This window comes from Ambystoma mexicanum, chromosome 9 (assembly GCF_040938575.1).
Source record: "Ambystoma mexicanum isolate Mex_15411 chromosome 9, UKY_AmexF1_1, whole genome shotgun sequence".
Lineage (NCBI taxonomy): Eukaryota > Metazoa > Chordata > Amphibia > Caudata > Ambystomatidae > Ambystoma > Ambystoma mexicanum.
The window spans coordinates 711,117,066-711,139,153 of record NC_090931.1 but is presented as its reverse complement, the minus strand read 5'-3'; positions in this window follow the sequence as shown (position 1 = coordinate 711,139,153).

Below are 22,088 nucleotides of genomic sequence, written 5' to 3'. Positions count from 1 at the left end.
CCTACTGGTTCTTTACGAATGAGACTGGTATTGCGACCCCGCGGTTGTCTTCTTCGTTCTATTTCTTCATCTAATTCTATTTGCTTTCCTGGCATCCCTTCCTCTTGCCTTCGTTCTTCTCTCCTTACTCCTACCCTTCTTTCCTCTTATTCCGTTTGTCTCTGCAATGTTATGTCCCTTAGTCTTTGCGCTTCCCCTCCTCTTCTCTCTTCCTTGCTCTCCTATCCCCATTTTCTCTCACTCTATTGTCATACTTTCTTCCTTTTCTGCTAGTCTTCTTTCAATCTCTTCTCTCATTCTTTATCTTTTCTTTCTTGTTCGTTCTTCTCTTTGCTTAACTTCCTTGATGCTCCCCCCCCCCATCTATTTTAAGTAACATCTGTCCTCCCATCCATTCGTTCTGCAAGAGCGCCAGCTTGTCAGCTTTATCCTTCTCTCCTTTCGGTCTCTTAATTTCCCCATCTATTTCCGTCGATAAATTCAACCACTCACTCCTTTCTTCTTTATTTAGTATAATCTTATAGATCTCTCCTTTTCTTTTATCATCCTCTGGACTATCATTGCTACCATAAACTGGGGGTTCGTATATGGGAATACTATACCGCGTTGATACCTTCAACTCTTTTAAAGGGGACAACCCTATTTCTTCCGTGCTAGCGCCTTTTACTTCAGGTGAGGTAAGGGTAGATGAAGGCTCAACGCCTTCCTCCTTTCGCTGCCTAACCATCCACTCCTCAGGTGGAGGGTCTTCCCTTTCTTCCTGGTACATTTTCCAGAGCTCTGAAATCGCTAATCTTTTCTCTAATTTCTTCCCCATGTCTGTAGCGTGCTAGTATGTGGTCAGGTGTTGCAATACCGCTTTTGACAATGATTCCCACCTTGTGGCCATGGCATAAACATTTTATCTGCTGTGCCCTTCACCCATTCCACACTATACTGTTTGAGCTTGGGCATATGCTTTGGTAATGTCTTACATAAATGCATCAGAGGAGTGTCTCTCATAATGACAAGTCTCAATTGACTGTCAATAGTTACCAGACATCTGAAATAAACTTTATACTTTTGGTTAAATCACCACTTTTTCAACGCCTTTAAAACAAATGGAGCATGCACCATCAATCGCCGCGCAAGCCTCTAATTTCTTAATTAGCTAGCTCTACCTTTTAATTGGTACCAATCACTTTGCTATCCTTAATCACTATTGCTTTTTCAATTACTTCACAACTTCCATCGCTCTTCAATATTTTTACTCAAACATACAGACTAGTCGACTTTACACATTAATAAACACGGATCACCTTTTCCCCTCTATACTTTACTTTGTACCCTATACATGGTTTGAGACGTCAATTACGTAAACCTGTTTACGCGTTATATGTTTCTGCTCTACCCCCATTGGGATTTGAAATGTTTCCTTCTGAATCTTTCTTGAGCCAGGACTCTAGGCGCTACCTTTTCTTTACACACTATTTCCTGTTACTTAAAAATTATCACAATCTCAGCCCCTCAGTTTGCCTTCCCCTTAGTCTACTCCCCATTAGTTTGTTAATCGACTTGAGGCCTCCGATATCATCGACTCCTCCAATTTGACCACTTTGCCTTCCGTCCACAGAGCACCCGTGGAAACAGGGCATGGATTTCGTCAAGGGGGGGGGGGGGGCAACCTGCCCACCATCTCAGTTCTTCTTGCAAGTTTATTTCTATCAGTCACTCTCCACAGGAAACCGTGCGATCTAAGGGCAGAGGATGCCCGATCGTCTGAAAATCTGGAGACAAATTAGTCTGGATCTTTTCCAACAATCCGCACTATTACCATGTGAGCATATGGCCCTTTGGGTATCGTGCAAACAACGGATGGGGATGCAGAATAACTCCAACACCAAATAATCAAACCAACTCAGTAAAATGGCAAAGGTGCTGTTTTATTAACAATTATCTGATACAAAGTTACAACGAACGTTTGCTCAAAATCTCAATGCATTCCTCATGAAAACATCCTTATATGCAAAAAATACATCAGACGTGACATCACACTATGTGGCAAATAAGAAAAACATGAGGGATTGTGAAAGGTTCAAGGGGAACATCAAAGTATACTTTCTATATGGGCTGGGATTGTGATTGGCTATCTACTTTCAGGTGGACGACTTATGCCTACCTCCAAAACATGTCATCTTCAACACTATTAAGTACACAGTTTATCTTTGGTCTTCAAGCTATAAGGCCCTTCATTATAAGGCACTCTATAATTGGTTGGCACGCTGGTGCTATGTCTGGAACTTTCAGTTCACTTAGCAGCATGTAAGCTCAGACCCAGGTGCCAGGAGGTGAACTTGACTATCTCCCCACCCAATTAGCCCAACATCTCTCATCACCCATGCCTTCTGCCTTGAAGATTGTCTTTGAACTTGGCCCTGCAGAGTATTCTTGTCTCTGGGAATATATGGGAGTGCGAGCAAGCACCATCGTTCTGGGACTTCGCGCTCAACTCTATTTCCATCTTTGGCTCACGTGACAGGAGACAACCATTTGGTCCATTATGCAGCAGTTAAAATGCATTAAATGAATACAACTTGGCAAGCTTGGTGTTCTTTCTTTGCACCTTAACAAGGGATGATTCAGCTTCTCACGTTCACCGCCTTCAAGTATAGATAACCGACCATAGCTGCTTCATCTTTGACTCCAGGCCAGACAACCTGGCCATGCTCATCTACAATCTCAGCTCACCATGTGTCCTGGCTTACTATATTCATGACACCGATGTCCAGCTTCTATACAATGGCGGCTTTGCCTGCAGTCTATTCAATACGTATAGCAAGCTTCTATGATCACTTAGTCTACTTGTGTTACAGCATCTGTACAATTCTTGAAAGGCTTGCATTTTCTGCAGTGCTTTGCTCACGTGCAATCTTCTTTTCACATATGAAAGTTTACTCTATTCTTAACGTCAGTTTCTCTAAGATCCATACATTCTCTTCAGCCAGTATTCTCAGTACGTCACGCTCGTCTCTTGTGATGTACCTGGCTTCCCTTTCATCCATTTTATCCCTTTTCATATTCCTTAAAGGAGTTGCTCCCTTAGATTATCGTCTCTTCTGGGATAAATTTGATAGGACTTTCTCAGCGGATACCTTCTTTCGAATACCCGCTGTGGTATGTCACAACATCTGGTGTTACGCACAGCACAATCTACGGCTTCCAACATATAGGAGGTAGGCGTGCAGGATTTCCAGCAGAGGCATGTAACAGCTCCTCTACAAGTGGTTTGTCAATGCTCCAGTATCACGTCAGTAGAAGGGGAAAAATGCCCTTCTACAGATGTGAAGTCATAAAAAAATGGCCTGCCACAACTGCCTGCTATGTGAATAGACAATGTGCACCATGGCTCTGCCCTCACTACTCATGATGTATCCTACAATTCCATAGCGATGCCTGCGATTAAAGGGGGCAGGTAGGTCTTCCAGACAGCCAATACATGGAACTGTCAAATAGTAACTCCTGTATCAGGATTGCTTTTGTCCCAGATCTCTTGCATTGGTTTTGATTCAAAGAACAAGATGTGTCACAAGGGACCTAAGACAATGTGGTAGCCCTTGTACCCCTCTGCATCTTACCCTTCTTCCTATGCCCCGTTTGTTAAAGTCAAGCATGTACCTCATCTGCCTGTCCATGGTAGTCCCTCACAGAACGAGTGCCGGTCAGGCCTGCAAACTAAAACTGCACTGAGGCAACACAGGTGTGTCCAAGCAAAAGAAAACCTGTACTCGGGGAGGTAGGCTTCCATTCTTGCAGCACATTGAGGAAGAGGCAATGGGCAGCTCACTCTTGCACCGAGATGGGAGGAGTCGGGAATGAAACTCGGGACACAAGTCAGCCGTAATGTTTTGTTAAATACTTTTATTGAAAATAACAGGGTTGGGAAAAGGCCACTGACTTGCTCCAAGAGTAATTTCCTTACCTAAACCAAAATTCAGGATGTGTCTGTCATGATGTCAAAACCAATACTGTCCCATGTCCAAAGTTCAATTCTGACCCTCACACCAAAACTAAACTCCAATGTGAAATGGGAAATGTCTTTACCCTTGGCAGGTTTAGACATTGTTTGCAAAAGAATAAGTGGCTCAAACACAAATGTTCTTCTAGGATAGAGATCCTTGTTCCAAAGGGTGCTTCCCTTCCCCTGTATTTCTCTTCACTTTCCGAAGTTTCACATACAACAGTTCTTTGTGCCTTTGTAGGCTCCCTCCCACCCCCCAACAATTGACATACAAACCTATTTGACTTTGAAATTGTATTTCCAGAACACTTGGTATGCTTTTCTGCCAGGCTTCTATTTATCCTCTCGGTTCACATATCTCTATTCTAGTCCTGATATTCCTTACAGGATGCTTGTGTTGCCCAGTATACTTCCCTGCCTGGCCTTCTTGCTTTCACAAACTTGTGGTTGCCTGGTATACTTCTCCTGCTAGGGCTTCTTGCATTACCACACTTGTGATCGCCTGGTATGCTCTTCTGACAGGACTTATATTCACACAGGGCTTCTGCCCTTCCCCCAAAGTTGTATATACACTTTGTTAATCAATCTGTCCTCTGGATATATTATCTGGTTTGGGTTTTCCCCATATGTTCATAACATATATCCTTTTGCTTGAAAAGGGTTGGTTTGTTGCTTAATCCCCCTTTATACACAAGTTCATACGTTCTCTTTCTTGGTTATTTGTGCATTTATCACTTTCACTCGGCGTTGCTGTCCCCACTGAGTCTGTGTGGACTCACCGGCTCTTGTTGGCGTTTCTCTACCAGTCGACCGGAAAAGCATCTCCATCTGCTTCCTTCTAGATTCCTTAATCTCTCGCTGCTTCCACTTCACGGGTCTGCTTCTCTCCATTCTCCGGTAAGTAAAGCACTGCTCTCAGTTACCTGCAAACGCCAAGTAGACTCACCGGGTTCGGATGTTCCTGCAGTGGGTCGTTCTTGTGCAGCCTCTTCCTTCTTTGCTGGTGAGCCGCTTGGCACCACCACACCAGTAAGTGCCTTTCAATTTCTTCACCTTTCTACAGAGACCCAGCTCTCTCCAGTCAGCAGCAGATATGGTTTCCCTGCTTCAGTTGCCTTTTAAAGTTCCCTGACATAGGTGTTTGCCAGCAAACCACTAGAGCGCTTGCTGGGCTTGTAGCCTCTCTCGCTCTGTACTGCTGAAGTCCTCTTCCCAGTGTTTTGGTCATTCTGGGAGACGATGTTCACTTTTGAGAATTGATTTGAAAAACTTAAACAACCATTTCCAGTAGTCTTAAATGGTAAATGAGTTCTAGAGGAGTGGAATTGAACAGTCATTATCCTATTGTTTACGGGAGAAGGACTGGATGTATCACAATAAGCCAGGATATGGGACGGGTTATTTTCAAGAGAAAATGGAGGATACCAAGTCTCACCCGATGAAACCATGCCATCTGCCCAGAGGTATTCCGCCCGACCTCCTCCACCTCCCCCAATGTGATCCTCTTTCATATAGCCACGATCGGCTGCCGTCCCCTGCCCACACGGGAGGAGGTCACCGCCAGGTAATCAGTGATGACTCCATCAGATTCATCAGAGAGAGGAGAGACTTGTCTTGCTCTGTGATGGTCTCTGAACCATATATATAACATTTGTATGGTGCCTATACACAGGAGTTACCAGACACCACAAGACAAGAGGAGGGGGCCGGGCTTGGGGGTGTACATGGAAATCATAAGAATACAAAGAAACTGTTATATTGGCCATGTGACAATCCTATCATGCAAGTGCACGACAAGGTGAGAAGTTCCTGGGGTTGGGGGGGGTAGAGGTAGAAGTGCAGGAGTGGGGTACCCCCCCATGGGTGGGGGGCGAGCAAGTGCTGGTCAGGCCAAGGCAGCAAGTGCCAGGAGGGAAAGAGGGGGAAAGGAGGGGAGAAAGAGTGGAGTGGACTGGGAGGACCAAATTTGGATAGTCCATGAAAAGGAGCCCAAGGCCGAAGGATTCTGGCTGGGAGGTATATCAGGAGAGAAAGCTGGATGTAGAGAGGTCCCAGGCATAAGACAGCCTCATGGATGTGATAATGATATGATAGATGGCATTTATAACGCGCCTATACACAAGCGTTTCAGTGCGCGACAAGGCAAGGGGGGGGAAGCAGAACAGAGGAACGATCTTGCCAGGCCAGGTGACATTGAGATTGTGCAAGTGCGATGGTGGGGGGGGGGAAGGGAAAGTGCACCAGCCAGTGCAATACATAGGATCAGCAGTAAAGAATACATAAAATAAATAAAAACAATAGGTAAAGTGCGACTAGCTTGTGGCAAGTGCAGCGGTAACTGCAGACATGTCAAGAGCTAGGGGGACTGTAGGGATACAGAAACAGCCCCCAATTGCAGGGGTTGCACAGGTGGCAGTGCAGGTGTGTAACTGGCAGGGGAGGGGACCTGGGTTCGAGATCAGAGGGTAGCCAGGTGACCAGTTCAGATTCAGTCAGAGGTTCAGCAGGGGAGAGGAGGAGGAGAGAAAGCAGAAGCAAAGAGGAAGGTCTTGAGGTGCTTCTGGAACCAGAGATGGTTCTCTTCAAGTTTCAGGGAGGGAGGGAGGCTATTCCAGAGGGAGGCCTTAGTCGAAGCAAGATCTACCACCAACTCGTTGCTTGGAGAAGTGACTGACCCTGAGGGAGTTGGAGACGGATGACCGAAGAGCTTGAGAAGGAAGATATCTAGGAAGAGAGACTTGGCGGTATTGAGCGCCCAGGCCCCAGGCGGCCTTGTGGACAATGCAGAGGGTTTTGAACAGTGCACAGATTTCAGTCCTGGAGATACACAATCCCTGGGCTTGAGGCCAAGGGCAAGTCTCACGGTCCTGTTCTGGAGGAGTTGCAGAGAGTAAAAACAGGCAGGTTTAGAAAGAGGCTGTTGCAGTAGTCCATCCTAGAGAACCAGAGCTCTGGAGACAGTGAGCTTCTGGGGGAAGGAGAGGAAAGGAAGAATACCACTGATGAGGTGCAGCTGGTAGTGTGACTTCGAGACGTCAGATGTGAGAAGAGAAGGAGAGAGTGGAGTCGAAGATGACCCCGAGGTTTTTAGCCTCACAGGCGGGAGAAGGAAGAGGGCCAAGAGAGGCTGGCCAGAGTGCAACAATAAAGGAGGGAGCAGGTGTGCCGATGAGGAGAATCTCAGTCTTACTGGCTTTAAGGCACAGATCGTTGGCGGCATAACACTCCTGGATAGTGGACAGACAGATGAGAGCATGAGAAGAGGTGGGGGAAGGGAGCCTGAAAATGAGCTGAGTGTCATCCGCGTAGCACTGAAAGTTGGGGCAGAGAGCGGCAATGCGCTGGGCAAGAAGTGCCAGGTATTGGTTGAACAGCTAGGGAGAGAGGTTAGACCCGGGGGGGGGGGGGTGGAGGAACAACACATGTAGAGATAGAGGAGAGGGAGGACACATGCTAGACCTGGGGGTTCGATCAGAGAGGAAAGGGGTCAGCAAAGCCAGGAGCTGATCAGTGATACCCAGGTTATCACAGAGACGGTTGAGCAGGATGGCATGGTTGACCGTGTCAAAGGCAGAAGAGAGCTCAAGTAAGATGAGGACATAAGGTGTATTGAGTCAAGGTTGGAGAGCAGGTCTTCACAGATGTTCAGCAGAGCAGTTACTGTGCTTCTGGCAGCTCTGAAGCCAGACTGATGGTCATTGAGACAACCAACCAATTCAGTGTGGTAATTAAGCTGGGAGATGGCCAGCTGCTCCAGGAGTTTGTCCAGGAAAGGAGTGATGGAGATAGGGCGGCAGTTATCAGGGCAAGAGGGGTTGGCTGAGGGTTTCTTAAGAAGGTGGTGCACAAGGGAGTTCTTTAGTGGGGAAGGGAAGACTCCAGTGGTGAAGGAGTGGTTGCAGAAGCCAGCCAAAGCAGGAGCCAGCGTGTCAATGTGGTCCTTGATGGTTTTAGAGAAACAGGGGAGAACTTGTTTTGACGAGACTTTCATAAATCGTACTTGTCTAGAAACCTTGTCTGGGGAGAACAGGGGAAAGGCAGAGAAGGGGTGGAGGTGAGATAGTCACAGAAGGACCACGGGGAGTAGAGGGAGGAGGAGAGGACATGAAGTCCTGAGTTTTAGAGATGAAATGAGAAGCCAGGGCTGTTCAGAGAGTCTGGGACGGGCCAGGAGAGTTAGAGACTGCAGTCTGATTGGCCAGCTCCTTGCAGATTTTAAAGAGTTCAGCCAAGTTGTTGGATGCCACAGAGATGCAGGTTTGGATGAGGGCTCCCTTCTCGGTGCGGACAGAGAGCCAGTATTGCCTTTGGAGCAGGCAGCAGGTCCGTTTGTCAGAGGATGTACAGGAAGTGCGCCATTTCCTCTCAGCCACCCTGCACTTACGTTTAAGGGTGACTAAGTCTGAATCGTAGCAGGTATTGCACTTAGCTTTGGGCTAAAAGCAGATCCTCATGACAGGGGCAAGAACATCAGATATGCAGAGTGGAGCTTAGAAAGGGCTGTGTCGGGGTGTGAGTCAGCCGAAGGGAATGGGGGTGATAAAGTGGCACCAAAAGCCTCAACTGACACACGCTTTATGGGTTAAATAACCGAGAAGGTAGGTGGCAATGCTGGAGTTGGCTTGACCTGAGGGGAGGGGTGGAGAGAGTGAGCTGGGAGGAAAGGAGAAAGTGATCACTCCAAGAGAGGAGTGGTGAGAGGGATAGAAAGGGGAAGGTCCGTAGAGATCACAACCATCCAGTGTGCCATGCTGAGTGAGTCAGGCCAGAGGGGAGAATAGAGTCCCACACAGAGGTCGCGAAAGAGGCCAGAGGAAGGACAGGAAGCATCCAGGTGGATGTTAAAGTCTCCAAGAAGGAGGTGTTGAGTGGTCGAGACCAGGAGGTAAGAGGAGAGGTCTGCCCACTCAGAGAGGAAGGAGGAGATCTGACCAGGTGGCCGATAGATGGTAGCCACAGTGAGGTAATGGCTAGGAGAGAGAGAGAGAGAGAGAGAGCCTGCAGATGAGGCATTCGAAAGGAGTCGGCCTGCATAGGAATGACTGTTACGCTCACCTGGTCTCCGCGGGGGCGTTGGGGCACGGTTGGAGCCCTCCCTCGACTTGGATCGACTCTCTCCCCCAGCTGCTGCAGACCCAACTGTTCTGGATGCTGGTATTGTCCCTGAGAGAAGGTGAGGGGCAATGAGAATGGCATGGTGGTGTCGTGAATCCCCTCGACCCTTTCATGCCAAAACGAAGTGTGCAAGCGTTTTCCCATGCAAGCTCACCTGTTTTGTAATGCTGGGCTCTCCATCCTGCTTCTTGGAGCAGGGGCGCATAGAGTGGACTTGTGCTTCACTGGTCCGTGAAAGTGGCGATCCAGACCGGCTGCGAACAACCACATAGGAGGTAAGTCTTTCAGCAATGAATATTGTTTGTTTTAATGTCTTTTGCCATGGTTGTAAATAGTAATTCTTGCAATGGCTTTTCTCGCCGCAATAGGTGCGAAGATGACTGATCGGAGTCGCGGAGCGAGTCCGGGAATTCTCTTGAAGATGGAGTCCTCAAATTAGCTGGTAAGTTGGCCTTTAAATAAGAGATCTCTAGACTCAGGTATGGAGCACCCAAGCGTTAGGTATTTATGTGACTTCTAACCTGTTGTGTTCTTTTTCCCTTGCAGGAGAAGTCTGGCAGTGTCGAGCGGAGTCTGGTTGCTCGAAGGTCGATTTGCGGCTGCAGGAAGGAGGTACCGTGAAAAGAAAGAAGAGGAGGAGGAGCAGAGCTCCTACGTAGCTGGACGTCCAGATCAGGTGAGGAAAGGCTCCGACTGATCGCAATGGGAGACAGATAAGATGCGCCTTCAGCGATGGGGTAGCTGGTTCAGGTAAGGAACAAGTTACTTACCTGTAACTGTTCTCCAGCATGGGTCTGGCATGAATTCACATGCTCATGAATATTCCCCGTCGTCAGGCTGGGAATCCTCGGTAAAGAAAAAAAAAACAGTATCAGTTTCGTTTCTGATCTGTCTTTCTTAGTAGTAACCAATCACTGATCTCTGGGTCATACTGCCCCCAGCCAATGACTGCCCTCTCCCTAAGCCCCGCCTCTGGCAGCCATCCTCAGATTTGGTAGCACGCCAAGTGGCAGTATGACCAAGTGAAGAGCCGCAGAGGGGTAGGTGGGAGGGTTCGCATGTGAATCCATGCCAGACCCATGCTGGAGAACAGTTACAGGTAAGTAACTTGTTCCTTCTCCAGCATGGGGTCTGGCATGGATTCAAATGCTCATGAATAAAAGAATACATAGCAGTATACACATGCACAACCACGGGAGGTGGCAACAGGCTCAACATTAAGCAATACAACAACTCAACATTAAGCATCTCTTACCTCCTCACCAGGCTCACCAGGTTGCGCAGCACTGCTTGTCCGACCCTGGAGTCCCGATCAACGCAGTAGAATCTTGTGAAGGTGTGCGTCGACCGCCACGTAGCAGCCCTGCAGATGTCCAGCAGGGGCACACCAGACAGGAACGCTGTGGTAGCAGCGATCGCTCTGGTCGAATGGGCTCTCGGACGGCCGGGCAGCAGTCGGTTTGCCAACCGGTGACAATGCATGATGCAGCCGGAGAGCCATCTGGAAATGGAAGTCTTCGAGAGAGCCTTCCCCCGATTCACAGACCCAAAGTTCACAAACAGTTGTGACGTCTTCCGAAAACTCTTCGTGCGGTCCACGTAGAACTTCAGCGCTCTAGCTACATCCAGCGAGTGCAAAGTCCTCTCGGCCGGCGACGGAAAGAAAACTGGTAACACCAAGGGCTCGTTGAGGTGGAAGTCCGACGGCACCTTGGGCATGAAGGAGGGGAGCGTCCTCAGCACCACCCTCGTGTCATGAAAAGTCAAGTATGGAGGCTTGCAAGATAGGGCCTGAATCTCTCCCACTCGTCGTGCAGAGGTGATGGCCACGAGGAACGCTGTCTTCCATGACAGGATCTTCAAAGGCGCCGAATGCATAGGCTCGAATGGGGCTCCCATGAGCCTGGTCAGCACCACATTAAGCTCCCACGCCGGGGCAGGAGCCTTCACCGGCAGGAATGATCGGAATAGTCCCTTCATAAATTCCTTCACCAGGCGATGAGACCACAAGGACGCCCGTCCCGTCGTCCTGGTATATCGGGAGATGGCAGCCAGATGTATTGTTATGGAGGCGTGAGCCAGTCCAGCCTTGGCCAGCAACAGTAGGTATGGCAGCACTTGAGTGGCCGTAATTCGCAGAGGGTTAATCTTCTGTGCACGGCTCCAGACAGAGAAACTCTTCCATTTATGACCGTAACACTTGAGAGTTCAGGACGCCCTGGCCTTTGCAAGAACCTCTCTGCAATCAGCCGGGATATCGTACCCTCCAAACTCCAGTGCTGCAGGAGCCAGGCCTGCAAGTTCAGCGACTGTGGGTCGTGATGGAGAATGGCGCCTCCTTCTCTGGAGAGAAGATCCGCGTCTGCCGGCAGCCTGACTGGCGGGGACGTTGACAAGTCCAGAAGGTCCGGGAACCAGATCTGCCTCGGCCACGCCGGTGCGACGAGGATCATCCTGCACCTGGACTTCTTGAGCTGGTTGATGAGGCGGAGCAGCAACGGAAATGGAGGGAACGCGTATAGAAAGAGGCCATCCCAAGGGAACAAGAAAGCATCGTCCATGCTCCTCGGCTGTGGGAACCTGCTGGCGAACCTCTGGCACTTGGAGTTCGTCGCCGTCGCAAACAGGTCGATCTGGGGTTTGCCCCATCATTGGAAGAGTTGATCCACTTGATCCTGGCGCAGTTCCCACTCGTGGCACGAGCGCAGCTCCCTGCTGAGTGAGTCGGCGATGGTGTTTTTTATTCCTGCCAGGTGGAAGGGAACCAGAAACATCCCCTGGGCGATGGCGCAGTGCCACAGATCCTAGGCCTCCTTGGATAGGGCTGGGGATGTGGTGCCCCCCTGCTTCCGTATGTAGAACATCGTGGTGGTGTTGTCGGTGAAGATCCTCACCATTTTGTCCTTGAGGGACGGGAGGAACGACTTGAGCGCCCAGAACACTGCTTGGAACTCCAGGACGTTGATGTGGAGAGACCTCTCCTCCGGGAGCCAAAGGCCTCTTGCGTGGAGATCTCCGGTGTGGGCCCCCCAACCCCCCAGAGAGGCGCCCGTAGTCACCGTCTCCTGAAACGCCGGGGTTTGAAAGTCCGTGCCTGTAGTGAGGTGAGCCCGGGTGCCCCACATAGGATCGCCCGACGGAACTCCTCGTCGAGAGGGATCCTGTCCTCGAAGCAGCCTGTCGCCTGAAACCAGCGGGTGTCGAGGAACTCCTGTAGCGGACACATCCGAAGTCTGCAAAGGGGCACAAGGTAGATGCATGAGGACATCATCCCGAGAAGGGACTTGATGGACCTCACCCTGGCCACGCCGGTGGCTAACAGGAGCCGCACCTTGCCCATGATGGCCTTGGTCCTCTCCTCTGAAGGGGAGGCCAATTGCTCCACTGTATCGAGCTTCGCTCCCAGAAACAGTGCTACTTGCGATGGAACCAGGTGGGATTTGGGGTAGTTGATGGCGAACCCCAGCTCCGTGAGCAACCGGACGGTCCTCGCCGTATGTTCGATGTCAAGTTCCCTTGACCTTGCCCGGATTAGTCAGTCATCCAGGTAGGGCTAGACTTGGATCCCCTGCAGGTGCAGCCGCACCGCCACTGGTGCCAGGCACTTGGTGAAAACCCTGGGTGCCAACTTTAATCCGAACTGTAAAAATGAGAAATTCTCCTGAAAAAGCGTGAAAACGCAGTAAAAAAAAAAAAAACTCGAGAGCTAAACACGAGGACTCCCAACACTTGAGCGTGCGGTAAAAATCTGAGGATGGCTGCCAGAGGCAGGGCTTAGGGAGAGGGGTAGTCATTGGCTGGGGGCAGTATGACCCAGAGATCAACGATTGGTTACTACTAAGAAAGACCGATCAGAAACAAAACTGATACTGATTATTTCTTTACCGAGGATTCCCAGCATGACGACAGGGAATATTCATGAGCATGTGAATCCATGCCAGACCCCATGCTGGAGAAGATGCGCCTTCCGTGATGGAGATGCTGGAATCAAGCAGATGCACAACGAGGTGAGGAACAGGTAAGGACAGCACTAAGCGTTACGCTGCAGAAAGCAGAATAACGCGAAGCAGAGGCATGTGGGCGGGTTGGCCTTAAATAGGCTGGCCCCGGCCCCTCCCTTTGGCCCCACCTTGTGGTCCACGCCCAGAGATCCTTGCATGTGCCTTCCAATGATTGTCTATGGCCACACCCGGCCCTGATGCACGAGCCTCAGGCACAAAGTGTGCAAAGCAGACTTTTCCATGAGCCTGGTGCCAGGGGTGCAAGGCCTGGGTCCATTTGGACCCTCATGGGTTGAAGAAGGCCTGGACCTTGTCCAGTGGCCATGACAGCGACAAAGGCAGGAATCCACTCAGGGAAGGTCAGGGCTACACCCCCTCCTGAACAACTGGATCTGGGAACAGAGAGGATCTTGTAGCCATCAGGTAGGAGAGTGCCAAAGCTTGTGACAGAGCTGGCCATGAACCATGTCCCAGTGAGACCGAGGACATCAAGGTCAAGTTCTTCAAGGAGGCAGCAGCTGTCAGAGGAGTGTTTGACAGCTGAGCAAAAGTTTAGAGTGGCAATATGGAAAGTTTGCTGTCCTTGAAAGACTTCCATGGAGGGGTACAAATCAGGTACGCACTGCAGAGGTGTAGCAGAAGCCCAAGGGGGGGGGCGAAGAGGAAGGAGGAGACGGCACAGTATCCAAGGAGGAGACCGCAGGGGGAAGCAAGGAAGCTGTTGAGGGAAGAGAGGGGACAGCAGGAGAAGAAAGGAAATTGATGAGGCGCAGGAAGCGTCCATCAAAGAAGAGAAGGTTAGCCTGAGGGCCTTGGACCAAGACGGTAACATTCAGGTAAACATTAATGATGACCTTAGAAGAGTGGAAGGAGGCTAGGAGGGCCTCCAACCAAGTGCCACCATTAATGGGAGAGGAATAGAAAGCACAGCCACCATATAGAGAGTCCACAGGCCAGGCGAGGGAACAAAAAAGAGGATGTCAGTGAGGGTTTGCCTAGAGGAAGCACTGGTATAGGTGTTAGCGATAGGGAGACCTGGGTTGGAGACCAGGATGATGCAAAGTGTTTTGCATTTGATCCTTGCAGTCACTGGGAGCCAGTGGAGAGATTTTAGGGCTGGAGAAATGCGGTCCCTGGGCTTGATGCCAAAAATACGTCTTGCAGTCATATTCTGGATTAGTTGGAGGGGTTGAAGGGAGTCATGAGGAAGGTTCAGGAAGAGGCTATTGCAATAGTGAAGCCTAGAGAGAACCAGGGCTCTTGAGACATTGAGGTTCTGGGGGAAGGTGAGGAAAGGTAGAAGGTCCCCGAGTAGATAAAGCTGAAAATGTGACTTCTTGGCAAAGCCCATGATGTGTGGAGAGGAAAAGAGAGGAGTCAAAGATATTTGCCTCACAAGCCGGTGAGGGGACCCAAGGAGTCTGGCCAAAGAGTAAAGGGGAAACTAGAAGCAGGTATCCCAATGAGAAGGATCTCTTGCTGATGTTGAGGCAGAGATCATTGACAGAGCACCACGCCTGAATAGCAGGCAGGCAAGTCAGGTATAAGAGAGGAGGAGGTAGTAGGGGAAAGAAGCCGGAAAGAGTTGTGTGTTGTCTGCATAACACTGGAAATGTGGGGAGTAGGAGGAGATCAGGTGGGCCAGAGGCTCAGTGGGCCTCCCCCTACTGCTCTATCAAATTGCCAGGGCTCTTTGTGTGCTACCAAAGTACATGTCCTCTTTCCGTTCTGGTATTGAGAAAGATCCTGCGAACCCCAGATGCCTAAATTGACCACAGGCATTTATACTTCAGCCAAGAAGCAGCCATATTTGTGCCAATGACTATCACACTCGCTTTGTCTATGTGCAAGGCTCACCCTCTCCAAGGAACACAGTTGGAGGGGCCCCAAGCAATAATCGCGGATGCCATGCCCCCCCAATTGGGCCTAAATCTGCCCCCTCCATCATAACACTGCTTACCTGTAGGGTGAATTTGCAATAGATACCTGGTGTGGGGTGGTTTTTCTGTGTCAGGCTAGCTTCCCTGGAACTCTTGAATGATCTTGTATATAGTTTGCTGCCAAAGAACTTCACTTCCTCAAGGTAAATGTCAGGTAGAAACCTAGCCCCACCATAGGCAATATGCACATGTAGCTTCTAATAGAATACCCTAGAGCCGTGGTCTTCAAAATGTTTATGCCAAGGCCGCCCTGAGCAAAAAAAATAAAATAGTTCAGGATCCCCCTGCCCCTCTGTGTTGGTGTTTCTTTTTTATAGAGATGGCTGCAGAATGCCTGGTGCCATAATTTTGAAGGGATATATTGTTGGGGAGAAATCCCAAGAGAAGTAGGAGGACAATCACTTCCAATCCAAACATAGAAACTGTACAAGTAAACATGGTGGTGTCTGACAGAGTAATCACTTTTAGCTTGTCCGCTAAACTTTCAGCACCCATTCTCCTGCATATTGCCATGGCTGCTGGTAGAACGACTTTCTCAGCGTCGGTGAAAGGTTTTTTAATTTTTTGGCAAGGCAGTAGGCATCATCATAAGATGCAAACCCTGCACTCCGACTGTTTCTGTATCCCTACAGTCCCCCAACCCCCCCCCCCCCATCAGCCCTTAATTCAGTGTGTCTGCACTTACCTTTGCACTTGTCACTTGCTGGCCGTTACTTTCACTTATATGTCATCTATTCCCATGTACTGCACTGTCCCATCCCCCTTCCCACGCACTTGCGCGATCTGAGTGACACCTTGTCTGTCATCCGTTTGTTCCCCCCTACCTTGCCTCGTTGCACCTTGAAACACTTATGTATAGGCGCAATATAAATACCTTATCATATAATTTCAGTGCACTGGCTGGAGTAGAAGCAATATTTTGCACTGTAACTTTCTGCTGACTGATGACTTGTAACTTGCGAGCAAAGAAGTCTCTGCTCTTGCCAATGAGATCTCCATGTTTTGCTTTCAAGTGGTGTCATAATATGGTTGGTTTCAGACTCATTGGCTAAAGTTGCTCCACACACACTGAGGTCTCGTTTCACCTCCGATCACAATGGAAGTAAAGCTTTTGCAGGTTTTTTTTCTGTCTCAATGTCTGCTTCTGCCTCCCTTTTCACAGTACCGTTTTTGGCCAAAAAGCAGTGCTACATTTCAAAATGGGTTCCTCACCTATGAAAAAATGTAAACTCCCATATTAATGCCTGTGACAAAAATCACATGCACCAGAAGGATTTTGAGCAAAAATAATGGGGCTGGAAAAACATTGTCCTCCAATTGTGCATCACAAGGGTTGTGGTATTCTACATGTCCTATGGGTCCTGGTTTGAAGATCTGATTATTTTGCAGAATCCAAAGAAGGGCAGGGGACATTGTTGACTGCTTGTGGTAGCCACAAACCATTGGGGGCATTAGTGGCGGTCCTCAAAAAAAAAAAAAAAAAAAAAAAAATTTACTTTTTTTTAACCTTTGCCTCTAGACCCAACCATAGCCGCTTTACCAATCGCTTCACAAAAAACAAACTAGGCAATGTTTTGGAAAACGCAACCCCTCCAATTTACAGCACTCCAAAATAACTGTACAACTGAAATTCAGCAGGATACCCTGCTATGGCTCTTCCATCGGCGTTCCCACATCACCATGAATGCCCCCAAAGGTGGGATTGGGCGTTTGTGGGGTGGCGAGTTCTAGTGGTCTTATAGTTTCCTTTTCAAAATACACAAATCACATAGTATGTCAACCAGACAATGTATCATTGTGTACAGCCTAAAGTGGGCCACTTGACCCAAAGCAGCACACTAGGAGATGCATTTTGGAACAATCAACATTGTAAACACACCTCTAGTTCAGATTGTAAATAGTGCTGCAATTACCAGCACCCAGTTAATAAAGTCCAGACTTAAAACACTTGATCAGCATTCAGTGAGTAAAATAACATTGTAAAAATGAAATTCAGATTTGTATAAAACTAAATAGAATGTTGGGATTATCAGGCACTGGCAAGCAAGCTCGGCTGTTGCTGTGGGCGTAGTGAGGCTTGCGATGGTGGCAAAGGTAAGGTTAATAGCTGCTGTTTATCACAAGAAGGCAGGTCAGCAGGGATCTTAACCGCTAAATTCCCAGTGAACAGCTATAAACAATGTGCCCTGTTTCTCCTTCCCTCTCCCTGGCACCCCCTCCTTTCCCCTTGCACTTCTCGCACAATCTGAATGACACAAGGCCTAGTAAAATCGTTTGTCCCTTCCTCCCTCTGCCTCCCCTCCCTTGTTGTGCCTAGAAACACTTGTGTACAGTCACGTTATAAATAACTTATGTCATATCATATCACTTTCCTGGAACTCTTTGCCATACTTTGTACATGGAAAGGGTAATAACGGGTTTTAAATTGATACTAATTTGCACACCTTTTACAGCATATACATCTATATTCTAGTTAAATGAGCATTATGTAAGTATTCTTTGAAAATTACAGCACATTCTGAGAGGATTACACTCGCAGGACGTGCTGCAATTTGGAAAGAGTACTTAAACAATGGTCATATACCTAGCAAACATCTGTGATTGCTGAGAAACGTGTGCAAGGATTTGCACACCATTACATTACCCTGGTGAATGGACATATTTAGTATTTCTATGCTTAATGTTGAATCTTCAGAGGGGGAAATGATCAAAACGTTTTAATGAATTTTATGTTTAATATTTGGCCGGAGTTTGGTTGTTTATGTTTTATTTCCTTAAGAGTGGGTGAAGTGGGGGAGCGTTGAGGGGGGGTTAGTGTTGTGATGTGTCTTGTGTTGGTATGTGCATTATTGGTATCTTTGACAATATTGTATCAAAGTTCTGTAACATTTTGAAAATCCTGTGGATATTCTTATTGTTTAAGCAATCTGTTTTTGATTTTATTATAAGTTTCATGCTCATTGCCTATGCATTATTTTGTTGCATTGAAATGATTTGTTATCCTGAAATATAACTTTGCTGTTATTTAATTGTTCCTTAAAAGTTAAATAAAGAGGGAAAAAAAAAGTTTCAGGGTTTTTGCTTCTAGGTAAATTATAGTTGTAAAATATGATCAACATGCATGTGGAGCAATGGTACAAAACGAGCAAATCCTCTGCATCAAAGCCTCTCTGTACCACATCATCAAGCAAGGTTTATAAACCTAGAAAAGTCGCAGTGCCAGTGCGGTTGCTGGGGATGTGTGACGAGAAAAATTCCTTAAAGCAATGATTTACAGTTAATAAAAGGAAGTGCTGAATTAGGATGGTCTTTTGGTCGAAATGATGGTGGTGCTTTTTCAACAACGGTGACCTCAAAACCCTGCACACTCTTTGAAATGTACTAAAAGTAGGGTTGAAACATGGAACAGGGCTAATTGCCTGATAACATTAAGCCATTAGGAGCCTATTCATATAAACGCAAAAGAAAAAGCACACACCTTTTGCCGCGATGACTGGTCATCACGGCAATAGAAGGTGTGTGCTTTTTTCTTTTGTGTTCATGAATAGGCTCTTAATGGAGCCTGCAGCCCCAGAAAGGCCAGGCCCCTGTCGCAGTAAGCATGTGTGGCAGGGGACATGGATCGGGCTGCTGCTTGTTGATGAAGCAACAGACCGATCCTTTTGTGTGTTTTTTCCTTTTCAGACTGTGGATGCGCAGCCCCCTGGGCATGAGGCTGCGGCCCACCAGAGGGTCGCGCCACACAGTTTGCATAACGCTGTCCTAGAAGGTGTTTGGCAGCCGTGATTGCTCAATCTGCAGGCTATACGAACTAGTATAGCCCGCAGATGGATTACAGCTGGGAAAAATGTAAGCAAAGCTTACCTACGAGGCGGCAGCAGTTCAACACGGCACACAGAACTGAAACCGTTCTAGTTCTGTGTGCCGTGTTGCCTTTGCAGCATGCCTGGCGTGGCCCACCCCATCAAGGAAGCAAACTTCCTTTTGTTTTCAGTTTCCAATATCCCCTCAGTACCGTGCACGCACCGGCACAACTTCATCCCACATTGGTATGAAATGTGGGGATTTGAAACATTCACTTCACCCCTCAAAACGCTTCATCCTAGCTTGCCCAACAGGCATTATATGGCTGCACTGAAACAGCCATGTTATAAAAAAAGAAACGTTGGGCTGCAGAAGATCACTAGGAAGGCACTGGAGAAATTTAAGTACTTCAGTTAGTAATAAAAGCTACAGCTACATAGTAAATATGGGTAAAACAGCTGTATTACACAGTTCAGATTTTTAAATGACATGTGAGTAATTTGTATTTCAAAACCTATATTTGCATACATTAAAGATATTTATCATTTTGCATTTTTTTCTCCTTTAAACGTTTCTCATTTATTGTGTTTTAATTAAAGACTGAGGGTGTTCTAATAGTTTTATAGATCTGCAGCTTGGCCCGTACCAGGTGTTCTGGTCCCTCAAACTCGTTTTTCAGGGACCAGAACACCCGGTACGGACCTCGCTGCAGGTCTATAAAGCTATATTAATGGTTTGAAAGGGGTTGGAAAACTCCCATCTTGCCCTATAACTAAGATGGGAGTGTTTTAGACCAAACAAAAAAAAGAAAATGCAGTCCTAGTCAGTCCTTAGTCAAAATAAAATGGCCTGTAATAAACCTAATGCCTGCCCTCTTTCTAATACAATAAATGTGTAAAGGGAATCTGTAATGGAAAAAGGAAAATCAGTGTTCAAAAGAAATGTCAGTATGGCCGAGTGAACTCCCTTCCCCACGTTTTTGTAGCACAGGGTAAGGTGGCACACTTGGACCTTGCAACACACTCTGGCTTCGGACACAAGGATGCAGATTGTTTGTCCCAGGGCCCACTTGGTCTTCCACGAAAAGTCACTTGTTTATCCACTGACCTCTCGGCTCTCTTTCACTCCAGTCCAGGTCACCTTTTAGCTTTCTATACAGTTCAACAAAAGTTAGTTTCCTTCCGGTTCCCACAATTAAGTACAGGTTTCCCTCTGCCTTGCTCAAACCTTTCAATCACAATTTATAGGGGGTTCCCTTCCCCAAGCTTCAATCATACTTTCACAGGCTTCCCTCCATCGGGCTCAAGCCTCTTTTCACTTTCCTTCCGCTGTTAAAGATTTTCGAAAACAAAGGCTTTTGCTCTTACCTTGGCATGATCACTTCAACCTTCTTTCCTCAATGGTCACTTTCTCTCATACACCATGGCCCCTTGGTAAATGTCGTTTCGAGCACAGTACTTATTTTAAAAGTTAAACGATCTCGCTCACATCCACGTTTCCCTCTGCCGGGATCAAACCTAACAGTTCACATCTTATATCTCAGTTTCATTCTCTTCCCACCGCTTCTATGGCATCAGACATTTCACAGACTTTCGATTGGGCAATCTTTGATCGCCGGACCACTCTGTTAATTTGTATCTTTAATTTACAGTTCTTTACAATGCTTTGCTTTCTCCTGCATTTAATCGGCACACGCGCAACCTTAATTCGTCGGATACTGTTACCATCAAGTTTCATTTAACACAGACCAGACTTTCATTGCTTTCATCAACTCACCGGCTGTGTTAATACATTTTCGTCTTTCACGGCTTTGATCCTGAAGTCAAGGCTGATACCACAAATGCTGATGAACCTCCCCAACTCTGCCGTTCACCGGGCAGGGTGGCTGGTATCCTTTAAACAAAAAAAGAGGCTTGTCACTTCTCTCTGGCTGGGCTTTCTTGCGCAACCTTCAATGCCCTTCTTTAACATCACAGTTCGTTCACTTAACCTCATCAGGCTCGGTCCCCTCCTTTACCTCTCACACGTCTCCCTCAGCCGGGCTGGGACCTTCCTTGACTTTTGCACAAAAAGCTAAACCATAAAAATGTCTCTGGACTTATGTTCTTATTTCGCTCCCACTTCGCCAGCTCCCCTAAAACAGCATTCTGGCGGTTTTGGGAGCTGCATGTTTTAAATAGGATGTTACCCGACATCAGGGTTCCACCACCTGCCCCTCAAAGGACTGGGCATTAGTATCTGGCCATTGGAAGGCACTCTGGCTTGGGCACTGCCAGGTAATCCCAGCTGCCCCTGGTTTAGCTCACTGGAGAGAGCTCCCTCGCCATACTGCAGCTTTCCCTGTACTCACAAGCTCAGCATTTTGGCAGTCCTTCCTCCATGCCTGAGGGTTTCTCCAGCTGCAGTTCCTTCCTCATGGCCTCTGTACTTCAAGCATCCCCAGCTCGCTAAAAGTGTGCCTGGGTGCTCTACCTTTTATGCTGGCTGGGAGAATTAAAAGGAGTCTGGTGTGAGTGGTTGGCCAGCTCTGCCTGACCTGGTTAACTGGACAAAATGGAGACTGACCATATGAATCCATGGTGCATTGGTTCCTATGAGTAATCTTCATAGCTCCAGTCTGCCTCTTCCTTGTCCCAGGGGCTTTGGGTAAAACCAGTGGCGAGCGAATTATGGGAGCTGTAGTATTCCCGAGTGGTGGTAGGAAAAAAGGAAGAAAAAAAAAAAAAGGAAAAATAGTCTGTAGAAGGGGAATTATGTTGTTGTAAAATATGGGGTGTTGCGTTTGTTCTTTTTCTGATTCTCCTACACCTCCCTTTTGTATTGGTACCTGTTGGAATTGGGGAGGAGGCACAGTATAGGATTCAGAATGATGTTTGGTGGAAGAGGGAATGCCAGGTAGGAAGGTGTAAAGGAAAGGGGACACCATGTCTCACCTTGGAACTCCTCCCTCTCTGGTCCACTCCCCGGGTCCAGACCCAACAGCAATATCCCCTCCCTAGCCACCCCCGAAGAGGATACGAAGGGTGTTGATAGGGAAAAGCCCTTGGTATTTTAACAGGTACAAGGTCCTCCCAAGATTACAGAGGAGGTAGAGGCAGGCAGGGTGTTGGGAAGTAGAGCTGGGTCCCCCAGACAGGGAGCATTCAGCCTGCAAAGAAGCACAAGTGGCCTAGTCCTTGGTAGAAGCGATGGTGTTTGGCTTGGTGCTAACTCTGCCCTCCCTCTTGACGC